The 17,014-nt window shown below is 48.7% G+C and overlaps 1 protein-coding gene across 2 annotated transcripts in view; it reads left to right on the top strand.

Moving 5' to 3' along the window:
- Window positions 1-16,953, top strand: part of LOC115944895 (uncharacterized) — a 49,532-nt gene extending 32,579 nt beyond the window's left edge. For both annotated transcript variants that reach the window (XR_004079396.2, XR_014147281.1), the window contains one exon: window positions 9,526-16,953. The gene's annotated coding sequence lies outside the window, so the exon portion shown is untranslated. The remainder of the gene's footprint in view (window positions 1-9,525) is intronic.
- The last annotated feature ends 61 nt before the right edge of the window (window positions 16,954-17,014 follow it).

The raw sequence follows: 17,014 nt of genomic DNA, 5'->3' as shown, positions 1-17,014 counted from the left end.
TGCTGCTAATATTACCCCCTTGCCCTGGAGCTCCCCCGGGGCCCGCAGTATGGGCCATCCCCGAAGCCTTTTCTCCTTCAACAAGGTCCAAGTCCAGTCTCTCCACGTGCTACACTGGAAGGTACTTCCTGGGGTTCTTCTTTATGGCAGGCTGGTGTACAAACACCTCTTCCTTGGTGTCCTTCTTGTTTATTGCAACCATATTCTGTTTCCTACAAGAAGCCATTTGACTCTTCCCCAAGCCTTCACGGCATTGACCTTGACCCAGCAGGCAGGTGCCTCAGACAAGTGAGTCCTCAGCCACTGCTCACCGGCGCTCGGGGTTGCCTTGTGGAGGGTGGGCTGGCGGCTGCTGGGTCTGGCCCGGTGACTTGTCCTTGTAGGGACGGTGACAGGGGCCGGCGACCACAGCTGCACCTCCTCCTGGGTGTGATGGTAATTAGGCTGGCGGGCGGCAGTGGGGCTGCCCGGGGCTCTCTGAGCTTTCTTATTTTAAATTAGAGGGAAAAAATATGCTTATCGTAGAAAACAGTTATAAGAGAAACATAAAATGTATGCAGAAGAAAATAGGCATTGCTTGTAATCCCATTACTTAGAAATATGGAATATTAACATCTAGGTGTATAGACATCTATGTATTTATTTGCATATATGCATATGTGTGTGTCCACGTACGCCCATATATTCATATAGAAAGAGAAATCAATACAGATGAATGCATATGCATATATTTATGTGTGTGTGTGTATTTAGGTTTATACAGTTTGGTTTGTTTTTACTTTTATACAAAATGGCATACACTGCATACTGGTATGTGGTCTGCTTTATGCCTTTTAAGAATTTTGATAATAGGGCGCCTGGGTGGCTCAGTCCATTAAGTGTCTGCCTTCACCTCTGGTCATGATCGCCCGGTCCTGGGATCAAGCCCCATGTGGGGCTCCCTGCTCAGCGGGGAGTCTGCCTCTCCTTCTTCCTCTGCCCCTTCCCCTGGCTTGTGCCTCTCTCTCTCTCCCTCCCTCAAATAAATAAATAAAATCTTAAAAAAAATAAAAATTTTGATAATACATTGCAAACAGCCCTCCAAATTAATAAACATATTTCTTTTTTTTTTTTAAGATTTATTTATTTTATTTGAGAGAGAGAGAAAGCAAGAGGGGGGAGGGGCAGAGGGAGAGAGAGAATCCCAAGCATACTCCCCACTGAGTGAGGAGCTAGTTTCGGGGCTCGATCCCAGGACCCTGAGATCAAGACCTCAGCTGAAATCAAGAGTTGGACGCTTAACCGACTGAGCCACCCAGGCACCCCAGCTTTTAACTTTCTGCTTTTCTCACGAAGTCGTACATTTTCCTATGTTTTCCTTCTTTTGCACCATGCTTAATACTGTCCTTTGACCACTTTTTCAAAGAAGATATTTGTTACTTTCTTATTGACTTATAAGATCCCTTTATTTATATTTACATATGTATATATATTTTTTCTTTTTTTAAGTAAGAGCATGGAGCCCAACACAGGGCTTGAACTCACGACCCTGTGATCAAGACCTGCGCTGAGGTCAAAAATCAGACACTTAACTGACTGAGCCACCCAGGTGTCCCCTAAGATCCCTTTGCTCTTAACAGATGTTACTTGCCCAACCTGGTACTTAGCATTGGCTACCCTTGCTGACATCTGTGTTCTGCATAGTCTAAGTACCGCTAATGAACTGATTTTGCTCAACTCCATTCAAAAAATGCTGAACTAAAATGCCAGTTATTTCCCCACTGTGTTATCCAAAGTGTTATCTGTGTTGTTTATGGGGTTCTGCTTCTCCACCACCACTCAAGCAGAAATGTCATTTCTCCCAGACAACTAAAGCAAGGGCATTCATGCCCGTAAGGCTCCAGGGAGGTTGTTCTCATTTCTCAAGTTCTAGCTCAGACATCACCTCCTCCAGGAAGTTTCCCTGATTTCTCCATCTTTCATTGCACCCCTTTTGCCCTTTCTTTAAACTCTTGGAGAACTTAATGTCTCTGTCACACATTTAGCAGTGTAACTAGATATTCTTTTGTGTCCTTAGTATATATGTGCCTGTCTACATGTATACATATATATATCCCATCGACCGATGAAGGACCCAGTATTTCTAATAGTCGTTCTAAGTGTTCTTTACAGACTGGGGCAGAGACAGTCAGTTGTTACTGATTGGCTAATTCACTGATTAAGAGAGAAAGACCCTGAGCAATATTCCTGGGTTTGAAAGCAACGCTGGAATACATAAGAATATTGAAGGTCACCATCAATGGTGGATTTTTCCCTCTGTGTTTTCTTGTGAACCATATATGGTATCTTAGTAAACCTCAGAGCAATATACTCAAAGAGGAGGTTCAATAAGCTCTCCTAATTGCTATCTGGTTGAGCTCCATGCTGTGTATATTTCACAGGGAATCACATGAACCCGGGTATCTCTTTGTATTTGTCTTTTTTTTTTTTAAGATTTTATTTTTATTTATTTGACAGAGAGACACAGCGAGAGAGGGAACACAAGCAGGGGGAGTGGGAGAGTGAGAAGCATTTGTCTGTAATACTTGGGAGGAGCTGTAGGTACAACCCATTGCCAGAAAACTTGCCGCTTCACCAGTTTAAGAGTACTCGTGGGGCTTAAAGGAGATTAAATAATCCACTAGCAAAAACTGACCCTTTCCCTTGCTGGTATTGACCCCCTCTAGAGTGCAAAACTGTAGCAGCTTATTATGATAATGACGCCTTTGAATCTTGGCTCTCACTTCTTGGGAAGGGGTGAGGGGAGGAAGGTCCCATCCTACCATGGGATCTAAGAGGACTGACTTTAGGAGGAGACCCCCTGAGAGCCAGATCCAAAGCCTGATTCTGCAGCTGGGGGGCTCTGAGCAATCTTAACTCTCTCATTCGTCAGCTCGAGTCTGTACAGTGGGGAAAAGAGTCGATGTCTCCCATACTTCCCAGAGCCATGGCAAGAGGTAGCCTGTCGTAAGAGTAATGAGGCTTCAGAATGATGTCAGTAACTTATTATTCCAGTACAGTAAATCTGTAGTGCAACTATTAGGATTATTTGCTTTCAGAGGTGCTCCAAATGCCTGAAGGCTGTGGTTCTTCCCCCTATGGCCGCATGAGGCAAAGGTGGATGCCATTCTGCTAGCGGACAAGGATGGGTCCCTTGTTCCAGACTAGAACCGGTGCTCGCGGAGGGGACAAAATTATTGTTCAGATGGGTGGATTCCACATTCCAGAAAGAGGAAATCCCTTCTTCTTCCTAGAGCCTGTTGCTCTGGGTGGCAGCCCAGGCCCTGTGAAGATCAGGGGCCTTGCTCCATGGGCTTGGCCTTGGAGGGAGCCCGGGGGCTGCCCTCGGGGGTTGACAGCGTGGGTGCCCTGCGGGAGCGCTTCCCTACAGGGGAGACAGAGCAGGGTAGGCCCCTGGCTACGTTTGCCCCACTAAACACTACCATCTAAAATTTGACCCCATGATTGTAAATGGAGCATTTCATATACAAATGTAGATTTCCTGCTTCTCTGGAAAGATCAGCCCATCCTACGGCGGCAGCACTGGACCCACGGTGTCTCACAGCAACAAGCTAGTGCGCAGAGTTTGCTCTCCCTTTTGCCTCTGCCCCCACTTCGCCTCTCCAGCACCTGCCAGACCCGGCAGATTCCAGGCCCGATACAAGTGGGTCCCCAGGGTCGGGAGGGCCACTGTTGCCCCAGCCCCCACGCCCCTCTTGAGACAGAGCTGGGAGCAGAGTGCACTGTGTAGAAGAGGAGGGGGACTGGTGGGAAAAGTCATTTCCTGCACTTCCCCCTTCCTCCAGAGAAGCCGAGGACCGAGGCCCAGCCGCGGTGAGGGTGCTCTGAATTGCCAAGAAGAGAGGATGGAGAGGACTCAGGATTTTCTCTGTTTTGAGTGAGGGCTTTGGGAGTGGCGTGGACCCAAGGCTTTTCTTCCCAGCAGAGCTCTTCCCAAGGGGAGGAGCAGAACAGCCAGGATCCTGGGGGGTGTGTGGGGGGGTCCCTGGGCTTTCACTGGGGCCCAGCATCCAGCACTCCCTGCCTCTCGGGGGAGCCCTACTGGTTTTCCAGAACCTCAGTACTCCTTCTGCAGAGACCGGAGGAGAGGCAATCCCGGGCAACTTTGTGCTTCTGCGGCCCGCATCCGCATCCCGCACTCCCCTCCCCATCCCCCTGGGCTTCTGAGATTCTGAGACTCTTGTTGTCTGTTGTTGTCTGGTTTGGGTTTGGGTTTTGCACTGGAAATATTTAGCATCTAGACTCATCCTGATGCTATTTTCAGCCAGCCCTTGAAGGCTTCTGGATTCTGCTGTTGCCTCGTTTCTTCCTGCTTGGGTGGTTCCTGCAGCCCCTTCTGATAGATCTTGTTTACCTCTAGGGAGTATTCTTTCTTTCAAGATGGAATTATGTAGCACACTCAGCTCCTGAAAACTCTGCCATTCTTTTCCTGGGGCTAGTCAGCTGCAAATCGCAGAGAGGGTCTTGTGTCTCTCTTGCACCTTGTGTCTGCCCCGAGAAAGCCCCTGTCGGCATCCAGTTGGTATCTACTCCTGGAGGTAACGGAGTCTCTGTTTCCACCCTTTGAGAGACCTGCTTGATGAGGGAGAAGGGCCGGGAAGGATGAGGCTGAGGTGGGCAATAGAACAGTCAGGGAGAACGTGCTTCCAGCTTCTGAACATCTAAGTACCAATTCGAGAGTCACACCCTTAGACCCTGTCTGCAGCTGATGCTCCAGGCAGGGGACACAGCTCGTGGAGGTCTGGGGAGCATAGAGCCCCCCATTTTCAGAGAGGCAGAACACAGGAGATTTCTCTTCCTGGAGCAACAGTTCCAAACTGGTTTTGGATCATGGGTCTCTCAAGAAATAAGAAAGCTCGGGGCGCCTGGGTGGCTCAGTTGGTTAAGCGACTGCCTTCGGCTCAGGTCATGATCCCGGAGTCCCGGGATCGAGTCCTGCATCGGGCTCCCTGCTCGGCGGGGAGTCTGCTTCGTCCTCTGACCCTATCCCCTCTCATGTGTTCTCTCTCTCTCAAATAAATAAATAAAATCTTAAAAAAAAAAAAAAAAGAAATAAGAAAGCTCCAGGCCCCATAGAATCCCAATAGAGACAGATAGGGAGGGAACCAGTAGGGATTCTTACTGCCGTGTGCTGTGTAGACGGGACACAGACACGTTCGAGAAGTTCACAGACTCACTGACATGCAGCCAAAGGCCTGCTGGGAGTCTGGAGCCCAAGAAAAAATTCTGGTTGGAACTTTCATTGGAAGACAGCCCAAAGCCCTGACGAGCAGCCAAGCGGAACGCAGGGGCCATTTGGGGGATAAGGTGGAGAGAACTCCTCCCTTCCTCCCAGCAATATGCAATATTCTGGAATATCAATATTCGAATACTGGCAATGCAAAGCAAAAGTTTGCCATTTGCCAGGCACGTGGCACCTTCTCTGCTGGCCCTAGACCCTTGTCCTGGAGACAGGAGGCAAGGTCTGAGCCCCGGGGCTGTGGTTTTGTGCACAGCTCCTGCCAGGGAGGATCCAGCAAGGCTGGGAGGACAGGCTCCAATCCACCCGGATTTATGAATTAGAAAGTAAATCTAGCAGCACTGACTCTGAGTTTGGCCTGTGATAACAGGGGCCCCTTATGCCCTCGAAGCGGGTGTCTTTGAGCTGATTTATCATGCAGACTGTGGGGAGTCACTGGCCCCCCTCTGCTAGCAGGGAACGGAAGGCTTCCTGGCATCAGGTTGGATACATGGCTTTCCCTGTGGCAGGACACGTTCGTGGACCCAGACCAAAGCCCTCAGCAGTGTTACAGGTGGTGGCCTTGGTTCCAAGCTATGAGCACAAGCACCTGGCCAGAGGCATACACAAGGGGGGTCTGCAGGCCTAGCCCTGGCCTTTGGGGTTACACTCCCTGACTTACAGACCAGGGACCCAAGATCTTGTGAAGGTGGGGGAACTGGTGTTGAGGAGGCAAAGGTGTGACTTCTGGGGAGCCCTGGGTTTGGGGTCCAAAGGACCTGGATTCAAATCAGAGCCCTGCCACGGGCTCACAAGCTTGCCTCTTTTCATTTTTTAGGCCGTTCTGAGCCTAAGTTTCCTTATGAAGTGTCTAAAATAGGAATAATGTAATGTATGTGATTGATAGGAAAATTAAATGAGAATGCATGGGAGGTGTTGAATCCTAGTGGAAATCCTGGCTATAATCTATCGAAAGCCCTTGCACCCTATTGTGTTTTTCCTTTGCTCATGTACCACTCACGCAGTCACACTTCTTCATAGCTATATTCCATTAACGAGGACCCAAAGTGAGGTTGATGGGATATTGCCAGGACGTTTCCCAGTGTCCTCACACTGAGAAGACCTGCCCTCATTTCTTTTGTTCCTACATTATTTTAAATAGCATGAACCGAAAGGGCGCTTTCCTTCTCATTCCTTGGGCAAACCACTTGGGGCATATTTCTAGAATCTCCTTGGTTACTCTCAGGTATTGGTTGGTGGGTCATTTTGATACCAAGGCAGACAGAGCAGAGGGTTTCACATTTCCAAAATTCACATTATTTCTTTGAACTCAGAACTCTCCATGACAGCCTCTTCCAACCCTGTTCTATGGGTTTCCACCTGTCAATTCTCTCTCTCCCATGCCCACTGGCACTGACTGAATCCAGCTCCACATCTTGGCCCCTTGACTGTACAAACATGCTCATGTCTGACAGGATCCATAGGGCCCAATGAGGACACACTTTTCTCCTGCCATCCACGGCCTTCCTCACCAACAGACCACCTTCCCAGAAAGAATTCCCAATGCCAAGACATCTCTCCTCCCACAGCTGGAAGGAGCCTCTCTCCTTCAGAAACCCCCTGGCACTTGTCTGTGTCTCTAATAGACCACTCATCCTTTTCTACTTTGAAGAATATTCACTCAATCTAATCTACCTGGCTTATCCCCTCTTCTCATAGATATCCTTGAAGACAAATTGCCTTGATTCATCCTTGTCGCCCCACGATACCAAACACGGTACCTTTCACATATTTTCTAATGAGTTAGTGAATTAAATAGATAGATTAAAACCTTTAAGTATGGAATAAAATGGTGGAACTAGTTTGAATTATTGAAAAGTTAGAATATATTTGGAGCATTGTAGTCCTATTATTTTCAAATATATATCTTCAACTAGGCTAATCCAGTCTTTCTTCATCCATATCTTTAGGGAACCTATTTCAATGAATAATTAAATTATTATTAATATTCTATCAATTATTTACATGTACTTGGTGCTTCTGAAATAGTTCTCAGGTCTTTGGAAAGAGATTCTTCTCCTCTGTATTTTACTATTTCTACCTTGAAATTTAGTTTATTAAATTATTGTTTGTAACTTGTGCATAGATATATTTCAACCCAATTCCTGTCTGAAGGACCAAAATACATTCAGGGAGAATTACCTGTCCTGGGAGATGCTCCATGAAAACAATATATTTTGTTGTCTAATAATTTTAGGAACTATTGTATCCTGTTCCTTACTCATGAAGATTCCCAGCTACTAGTTTTTCATAGGAATGCTGTATTATCAGTAGGCTTCTGCTTTAATTCAGTAGCCATTTCCTGGAGCCTCCAGTGGGTATCCAGAACCCAGGTGAGGTGCTGGGAATACATAGGAGACTAGGAGACTATCCCTGACCCTGTCCTCAAGACATTACTTGGAAACAAATCATAACAAGGCAGGGTGATGAGGGCAGCGGCAATATGGCGGTAGCTCAGATATAATCCCCTCTATCATTAGCATCCACCACCCAGAGGGAGCAGGGTCACTTCCCAAGCCCACTCCCCCACTCCATGCCACCTCCCCCATGGTGGGGACAGACAGAGGTCTCCCCTGAAGCTCAACTTCACTCTCCACCACCTTCCCCATGCCCACCTCCTGCCACAAGCAAACTTTAAAGGGTTTCCCACCCTCCCCACCCTTTCCACTGGGTGATTTTAGGTTGAATCACATGAAATTGCCGACTGTCAACCATTTGGTGCCTAAAAATGGCAATTTTCAACCCAACACTTCTTTCTCCCTTGGCCTCTGTGACCTTCCTTTGGGGCAAGGGCCAAAGAGGAATTTGCATAGGAGGAAGCAAAAGGACTGTCCCATTTGGGGCCCTGTCACTGCACCTCTCTCAATCCTTGAGGAGGAGTGTTTCCCACAGCTCTGATCTCGACCTACGGTTACCTCCTAATACTCAGAGCTCATTCTCAGGATTACAACTGGCTACTTCCTAGAGAGACCTCAGGGCACACACCACCCTCTGTCCTGAGATACATTCTCCTCACTTGCAGAGGAGAAAGGTGTGTGAGGGCTGTACCCCACCTGTAATGGCCCCTCACCCCACAGCAAGAATGGGCACGGGAGTGTGGATGGACTTGTACACCCGCTCCTGCTTCCGGTGACACGGCTGCAGGCCTGCCCCTCCTCACCGTGAAGGGCGCCATCGCCCTCCTTGTACGACTCCCTCAGAGCAATGACTTTCAGGCTGAGGGCAAATCTCCTTGCAAAGACAGAAAACTGAGGCACACAGAAGTAAAACAGCCATCCAGCAGAGCGGCCCTGAGCCTTGCTCAAAGCCAAAGTTCAAAAAATATCAGCCTGGTTTTTTTTTTAAAAATGAAAACAGAGAATGAGTCAAAAACCAGCCCTCTTGCTGGCCATGGTCTGATGATCATGTTACCGGGTGTCTGCTGCCTGCAATGCGATGTGTGGGGTCCCGGGGGACAAGGGGAGCCTGGGATGCCTCACCCGGGGTGCGGGCGGGGGATGAGTTCCAAAGCCAAGGAGAGAAATCATGTTGGATCCATCAGGTTGCCTTTTTGGCTGTAGTGACCTGAGGAATAAAATATTCTCATATATGTCGTGTTCACATTTTATGCCACGGATGCTTTTTGGAAGATCTTGTATAATTCAAGACAAACTTTCCCATAGCAATAAATGTGAAGTCGGGGGATGTGTTCCAGGAGAGCATAAATCTGTAATTACTATGTTGTCTTTTGGCTTTACCGCTGCATTCCCCCCCTAGCATTATCTGTAATATTTTGCAGAGCCTTTCCCCATATTAATAGCATGTCAGAGTGCATGCATGGGTTTCGCTGTGGCATTTTACCACATCTAACTTCCCTTGCACGGATTTCAAAGTGGGGGACCTTTTTATCAGCCTCAGCATGAGCACCCCCATTGAAGGATCCTTTAGATGACAACAAGTTATACCAGTGAAGATTAATACCAGCAAAATAGTCACCAAGATGCTAACCCAACTCTTTGATTCTTGTAAATAATAAGAAGGTTCATAGATTACAGATCCTGAGAAAGGATGGCGGGCATTTCTGTGGTCTGGCATGCGGGAAAAATAGAAATGGTTTCTCAGGACCTCCGCCTGGTCTTGAAATTATGCAATTCTTGATGCGTTTTTTTTTTTTAATTTTGGAGGATTCATTTTTTTTTTTTTTAAGATTTTATTTGTTTATTTGTCAGGGAAAGAGAGCACAAGCAGAGGGAGCGGCCGAGGGAGAAGCAGGCTCCCCGCTGAGCAGGGAGCCCGATGCAGGACTCGATCCCAGGACCCTGAGATCATGACCTGAGCCGAAGGCAGACGCTTCACCGACTGAGCCACCCAGGGATCCTTGGAGGATTCATATTAATTCTAATCTCGTGTGTTGCATGAGACTGTCCGGTCAATGCTATTTTCTACCACCTAGTTCGGACTGGCTGTGTGTGTGTCGTGATAACTAAATGGGATCCCATGGGCCTGACCACCTAAGTGGAAAATCCTGAGCAGAGTGAGGGGAAGTGGAGGGGAGGAGCGTGGGGTGCTGCAGGGTAGGCTGGACTCAGGAGACAGCTGGTAGCAGTGAGTGGGCAGCGAGTTTTCCAGCCCAGCTCTCCTGCCCTGCCTGTGGCTCTTCTGCGCCATCGTGGAAGTGGAAGGTCGCTAGCAGTGTCCTCTGCCCCCACAGGAAAATGCCCCGGGAGGATACTCAGGTGGGTGGGTCCCCTGATCAGCTCTAGAGCAGTGGTTGTCCAAGCGTGGTCCCTGATCAGCAACACCCACCGCAACTGGAGGTCTTGTTGCCATGTAGCTTCTGACCCAGTGCCACTGCGTACGGCCTGAGCTTCTGCATTCCATGATGAGCTCCCACGGGATGCCGACGTCAGCGGCCCAAGGACCTACATGTTGAGTCGTAAGGAGGCAGGATGCTTTTTCAGGCCATTTGCTTCCATACCTCTTCTCCCACTTAAAAGTGCCTAAAATCCGCCCTTACTAGACAGCGAGAGGAAAGGTTCAGCACAGCCCGGGTGACGGTATCATGGATGAATTCTCCCATGGGATGGAACGACCAGTGAGTTGCCAAGAACTCTCCCTTCTGCTGGTGGGGAGCGTGATGAGCGCCCCGACTCGGACCGGGGAGACAGGATGTAGAAGGGAGTCTGGGGAAGCCAGCATCTCGTGGAGGACTCGCCGCTCTGCGCAGGACCTAGAGCATCAGCCTCCGCCTCCCAGCTCGTCTCAGGTTCCCCACTGCCTTTGTTATTTAATACGTCTGACTTCATAGAAAGGAGCTTTGTTTAGGGGAGCAGAGGGAGCTAATTGAGGCATCAAGGTATATGATATAGACCTTGCCCTCCTGGGAACGTGATGCAATTTTTAACTGTTTCCAGAACAAGACGTAACTGGGATTCGTTTTCAAGTTTCTAAAGTACTTTTTTTATTCTGGATAGAGAAGCCGAAAATCCCGGGGGGGACATGCTCTCCTTCTGCAGAAACCACAGGCCCATTACATGTCAGAATATATTCAGCTTCTTGGGGGAAAGGACACAACGAATTTTCACATAAAATTCATCTTGGTGTGCATGCACACAAAGGCCAGTGGGCAATACGCAATCGTCTTGTGTGGGATGACTGAGATTTCTTTTTCTTCCTTAAACATTCCTTTTCCTGTGGTTTTAATGATGTTTATACAATAAGACATTCATTTTAGGAGGCCACAGTGTTTCTGAACTGTTTCTATTGTGCATTGTATTGGTAGGGAAAGAATAAGCTCATTATTCCCGTACAGTCAGGAGAGTGGGAAGTGATTAAACCTTTTGATAAGAAGATAAATGATAGGAAATCCATGTGAAAGCCCGCACTGCCCCGAGTCAGAGTCTCCCCACTGAGCTAGCACAAAGCCTTCCTTCTGTGCAGGGTGCCCTGGGCAGCCTCATCCTTCCAGCTGTGGTCCCACATGGGCTGTGACGCTCTAAAAGACTCACACCTGGGGCGGCAGTGTTTCCTGAGCGCAGGACCCCAGGGGTGGTCTGGCCCCCCGGGGCTGCGCGCTCCTGTAATACCTTTATTCAATGTGTGCGTCCCTGGTGCTTTATGTTTCCAGAGGCCCAAAACTGGGTCCCACTGGCCCAGTCGAGCACGCGCCAGCCCTTGGGAATAGCTGTCAGATGGACGGAGTGGACAGACAGATGGATGGACAGGTGGAAGTTTATCAAGCTTGAAAGAGGTCGTCATTGAGGGCGTGGCCCTACGTCAGACTTCCATATGGACAGGTCATTGACAGACCCATTGATAGCGTAAGTCACTTACCAGTGTAAGGTGTAAGCTTCCCCTTGGGGGAAGTCAAGGGAAACCCACCGTTCTCAGGAATTTTGTGGGCACACAATGACTTATTTAAAAATGCATCGACCCGGGCACCGGGGTGGCTCAGTCAGTTCAGCGTCCGACTCTTGATCTCAGCTCGGGGTCTTGGTCTCAGGGTCGTGAGTTCAAGCTTGCGTTGGGCTGCACCCTGGGTGTGGAGCTTGCTTTACAAAAACAAATAAATAAATAAAAATAATGAAATAAAATACAATACAATAAAATAAAAATGCATGGACCATCGATAATTTGCCCGCATCAGACACCATAATGCACGTTCTGTGCACCTGGCCCTCCAGCTCTCAACTTCGTCTCCCTCCATCCCGGGTCCTGGCAGGATCTGCACTTCTTCCAATCCGGAGTTTGGTAGCCACGAAGCTGGGGGTCAGTAGGAGATGATGGAAATACTGATCTGCTCACATCCGAGCCCACCTCCCCACTGTTTCTGCGTTTCAGGTAAAGTACTGCATCCTTAGCATTAGTGGCCGGCCCACAACCAGGAGACGAAGCCACTCCTGTCACTGAAACTTCTGAAGTTTTGGGGAGTAGGGATATAGATTTTTAAAAATCAAATTGACATTCCTCTGGAGGGGGACAAAAAAGCTTCCCTTTTTTTTATGTGCAAGTAAATAAACCAGACCAAAGAAAAACCCTGAACATCACATTAGTCACCCTATTTATGCTCTTGTTCTCTTGTGTGACAAATGGACAACTTTGTCACTTCCACGAGCCGTATTCAGCTCTCTGCTTTTGGAATTAATTGGGACAGGTTGACAGAACTCCAGAGAACATCCAAGAATACATTTTGACTCTATTGCCCACTCGTGCTTACGTCTCACTCCTGAGAAAGCTACGGCGCTCCATAATCCTAACTTCGGAGCTTATCAAATTAGAGCTTTCTCTCGTGTCAGGCTAAATGAGAGCACCAATTATTATCTTGAACAATACTAATAAAATGAGGCCAATGATTCCATTTGCTGTCTTGTATATGAAATGATTTTGTTTACACAGGTTTATTTTTAGCTGGTCCTTTACCTTGGCATGCAGGATAAATTGAGCTTCTAGATGGCAAACTTCCCCTATTCATCTGGCTGAGAAAAATATAAGAAGAGGGACACGGTAATAAATGAAAACCTTTGGTTTAGGAATTGAAAGATGTACGTTTGAATCCTGGCTTTGCTATTTACTTACAGGCTCTGTGTCCAGAGTGAACACCTGTTGCTTTTGCCTGCACGGCCCCCATGTCCCTATCTCCAAAGAAGAACAGGTCTTTCCTGCTCACACACCATGCTTTCCCTGGGGCTGATCCCACAGCCCTGACCTAGGGAGCATGTGGGCAAGGCCAGGACATTCAGAGTCATGGTGATTAGCTCAAGACTGGACGCGCCAGGTCAATGAAATTCAAGCTGCGACTTTTACTGAAACCTACTGAAAGAGCCTCTTTTCATTTTGGCTCGGGTTCCTCAGTTGATAGACTACAAGGTTAGAGCTTCTAGTGGTTGTTTGCCACTCCTAGGAAAGCGAATGCATTGCCAAGAAGTGGAGAAAGATACATTTGGGAAAACATTAATTGAGCACCTGGTTACAGCCATACCTGCACAAATAATGGACTTTTCAGGCATTATTTTTTTGAGCTAGTAAATGTTCCCCCCTTTGTCTTTTTATTTTCCCTCCTTTCCCTCCTTTCTGTCTGCCCTTCCTTCCTCCCTCCCTCTCTCTCTTCCTTCCTTCCATTTCTGGCTTGGCTTGTCTCATTTGCACCAAAAGAACAGTCGCCTCTGTTCTTTGTTGATGAAGGAAAATGAAATGAGATTCCTTTTATCCAACAGTGTGTATGACTCAAATATGTTTTAGAGGGAATGGAGCACTTTTAGAAGTGAATTCTGGCTCACACACGAAATATTCAAGGACCGAAAAGAGGCAGTGCATCTTCAAATCTCTCCAAGCTCTGCATCCAGGGAGCGGTGGCCTCGCTGTCATCACGGCCATCTCAGTCGTCCAGCGGGGCTGGTCAGTGGACTGACTGCTCTCACCAGGTGAGACCTGCTCCAGAGGGTGCTCACTTAATCCTTGCTGGCACACTGCAGTCCCGAAGAGTGGGTACCCGGCACGCTGAATGAGCTGAATGCTGGTGGGGATACAGGGACAAAACAGTTTTACTCTTTCTCGCTGTTGACCCCTCAAATCCGTATCTTTTGGGAACCTCTTTTCACCTGCCTGCGGGGTGAATGCTTGGACACACTCCTTGGCTTGTCCTGTCGTTTACAGACAATGAAAAGTTTTCCAGTCACTCTAAGTTTTAGGAATGCTTTCATTTTCATAATTAAAATGCGCAGTCTGCCATAACCGTGAAACTCAAACTTCCCTCAAAAGTGAAATGTCCGCCCTCCTCCCAGCTTGGGTCTGACAGGCAGGGGAGGGAGGATGCTGGCTTCTTCCCCCATCTCCTCCTGCCTGGTCCTTCTTCCTCCTCCTCTTCCTCGCTTCGTGGGACTGCTGGTGGCTCCTCCCGGGCTTAGAGATGGTGGAAGGTGGAGAGGTAGGGTGGGAAATGTAATATTTGGCTGGCATCCTGCCCCACGTTGTTGTCTTCTGTTTTGACGGGTTGCAACCAGGCGCCTTTCTGGGTTTTTTTTGTTTTGTGGGTGGCATTCTTTTCTAAGGGAGGCTTCAGCTGCAATGGGCATCATCTTGCCCCTTCAGCCCCTGACCATACAGCAATCTGCTGGCCCGGTGTGGTCCCATTTCCCTCTGGGTGTCCCAAAGGGGTCGGGTCTAAGGTTCTGCCAAGCCCCTTCCCTTCCTGAGGTCCCATGTTGAATCCATGGGAGACTGTCATTGTGGACATTCAGTCGGCCCGCCCTACTTCTCTGCTCTGCCACCAGGCTCCCCTGCAAGCTTCTGCCTCTGGAGTTCTTGAGGTGTGAGTCTGACCCGGCGTCTGTCCCCAGCATACCCCAGAGGACACGGGTCAGACTCTCCAAGGGATTCTTTGGAAGCCTGCCTCAGCTGGATTGAAAAGAGCCAAGTCTTGCATCTCTTTCTCGACCCCGGAGTAAGAGGGAGGACCCGTGGGGATCCGCATGCCCTCGCCTGTCTTTAAAGAAAGTCTGGAGGCTTCCTAACCTTCTCAACCCTTTGGGATCCTCCAGGCAGATTTTGGGAAGAGGACAAATCTTCACGGTGGCCTGCCTGCCTGAGTGGTCTAGCACCCCACTTGGGATTGGGGCTTTCTTGGCTCCTAGTTTCACTGATAACTTCTGAGCTTCTAGAGCTTCAACCAAGACTGAGTCATACTGAGTCCCCATTTAGCATCCTACTCCCTGCCTTGGGGTCCCTGTCAGAATTTTCTGGCTCGACTTCGCACTGCAAGTGGGATCTTCTTGGTAGAGGGGTCTCCCATCCCATCTTTGGGATTCCCCTCCCCCCAAAAGCATCTCTCTGTCTGGGAGCCAATAGGTCGGAGCCACACACAGTGACCCCAGGAGCGACAGTCGCTTACCTTCCCAGGGAGACTTCACTCAAGACACCTTGCTGCTGCGCTCATTTGGGGGGATTTCAATCCCACACGATGGGACCCAGGCAAATATGTCCTTGTGCTCCAAGGACATATCCTCGGAGTTGGGATTCTAGAGAAAAAGAATCACTCTTCCAGGTAACCGGCATCATTATTTAGATTCTGACATAAATTACTGGTCTCTACACCTTTGTGAATTAGATCCTGAAAAGGAGACCCCGAGAGGTTAAGTAGCTTGCCCAAGGTCACGGCGGCAGAACCGCACCAAAAACTGAAGAGTGTGACCACCCGTCCGTTACTCTGGCCTTGAGACCTTGAGAGCTCCTCCCTCAAGCTCATGATCATCTGCTCAGATCCCTTCTCCCGTCTTGCCCCCAGCCGCCGAGATGCCTGTGGATTCGTAGTCAGCGGAATGCAAACATTTCCAGAATCCATTTCCATGTCCATGTCCATCTCTGAGGAGGTGTTAACTTCAGAGTAGCCCGCTGATCATTTTTCCTCCAGCAGCAGTAATGGTTTTGAAGAGCTTGACACACACTTCACCGGGACTCGGTGCTACCGAGCGGGCAGGGAGCAGTGAGGAACAGAATTCCAAGAACCAGATTTGCATTGTGCTGTGTCCTGAGAGGGAGCCCAACGCCCTGCTCCCATTAACAACAATAGGTGTGCGCTAAGCTCGTCTTCATTGCCAGAAATGTATTTCATCCTTTGGCGATCTGTTCTGATCCTTGGCCTTCTGTGCACACAGCCTCCACAGCATTTGCTCTGTAATTTATAAAAGATGTGTGTTGCAGCTGGGTGCCTCAGAAAATTTAAAATAATTTAAAAGCATTCAGCACCATCTTTAAATTAAAGCTCCCCGAATCCCTTGTCTGACAAGTGTAATTAAATTCGGACCCACACAGGTGAGTCTTTTAATGCATCCTAGGGATCAGGAGGCCCCAGGCTGGGTCTGAGGCAGGAGCCTGCTCAGGGCAGATCATGGAGTTTATCGATAAAGCTTGGGCGAGCAGCATTATGCCAAGATGTTCTCCATGCTTTACAGACATTGTCTTATTTATCTTACTCCACTTGTCAAGGAGGATGGCTTTTGCTGCCCATTGAATGCCCCAGCCAGCAAGTTCAGGGCCGGCCTGACCCTGGAATCCTCAGCGGAGTTCTGTGCAGAATGCTTGAGGTTGGGACCAGAATCACCCGCTAAAACCATAACAATGACATTTCCCTCTTCACCTTAGATTTCTATTTTCTAGCCAGTGATTTTTTTAGACCTGAGTCCCTAGACCCTCCAGCGCCGTGAAAAGCAGCAGTTTTGGAACGAGACAGACCCAGGCTTGAAGTGCAGGCCTCCTACCCCCGGTGAGCGGCCCCCAAAAGTCAAGCTACCTTTCAGCTTCAGCTTGCTCATCCGTAAGGGGTAAGGGGATAACAGTGTTCACCCCGCAGTAGCTGTCTTGACCGTGACACAGAGCTGGACACTGTTTTCTGTTGCCGGGGTTGGGCTGTGTCATGCTGCAGGCTGGCTGGGTAGGTCCCCAAGGTGCTGGGTTGTTGGCACATTTCCCCAGGCTGGCAGATCATCCCAACCTGCCTCTGATTCCCAAATCTGAAAGCAAGGGCACATCCATGGGCTCCCAGGCAAATATGTCCTTGTGCTCCAAGGACATATCCTCGGAGTTGGGATTCTAGAGAAAAAGAATCACTCTATTTATGTATTTATTTAAAGATTTTATTCACTTATTCATTTGACAGAGAGAGAGTGAGAGAGAGAGAGCACAAGCAGGGGGAGGGGCAGAGGGAGAGGGAGAAGCAGGCTTCCC

The sequence above is a fragment of the Leptonychotes weddellii genome, chromosome 7 (assembly GCF_054177405.1).
Source record: "Leptonychotes weddellii isolate Sample4059 chromosome 7, ASM5417740v2, whole genome shotgun sequence".
Classification (NCBI taxonomy): domain Eukaryota; kingdom Metazoa; phylum Chordata; class Mammalia; order Carnivora; family Phocidae; genus Leptonychotes; species Leptonychotes weddellii.
Note: the sequence above shows the minus strand (reverse complement) of the source record. Positions and strands in the feature narration are given on the sequence as shown.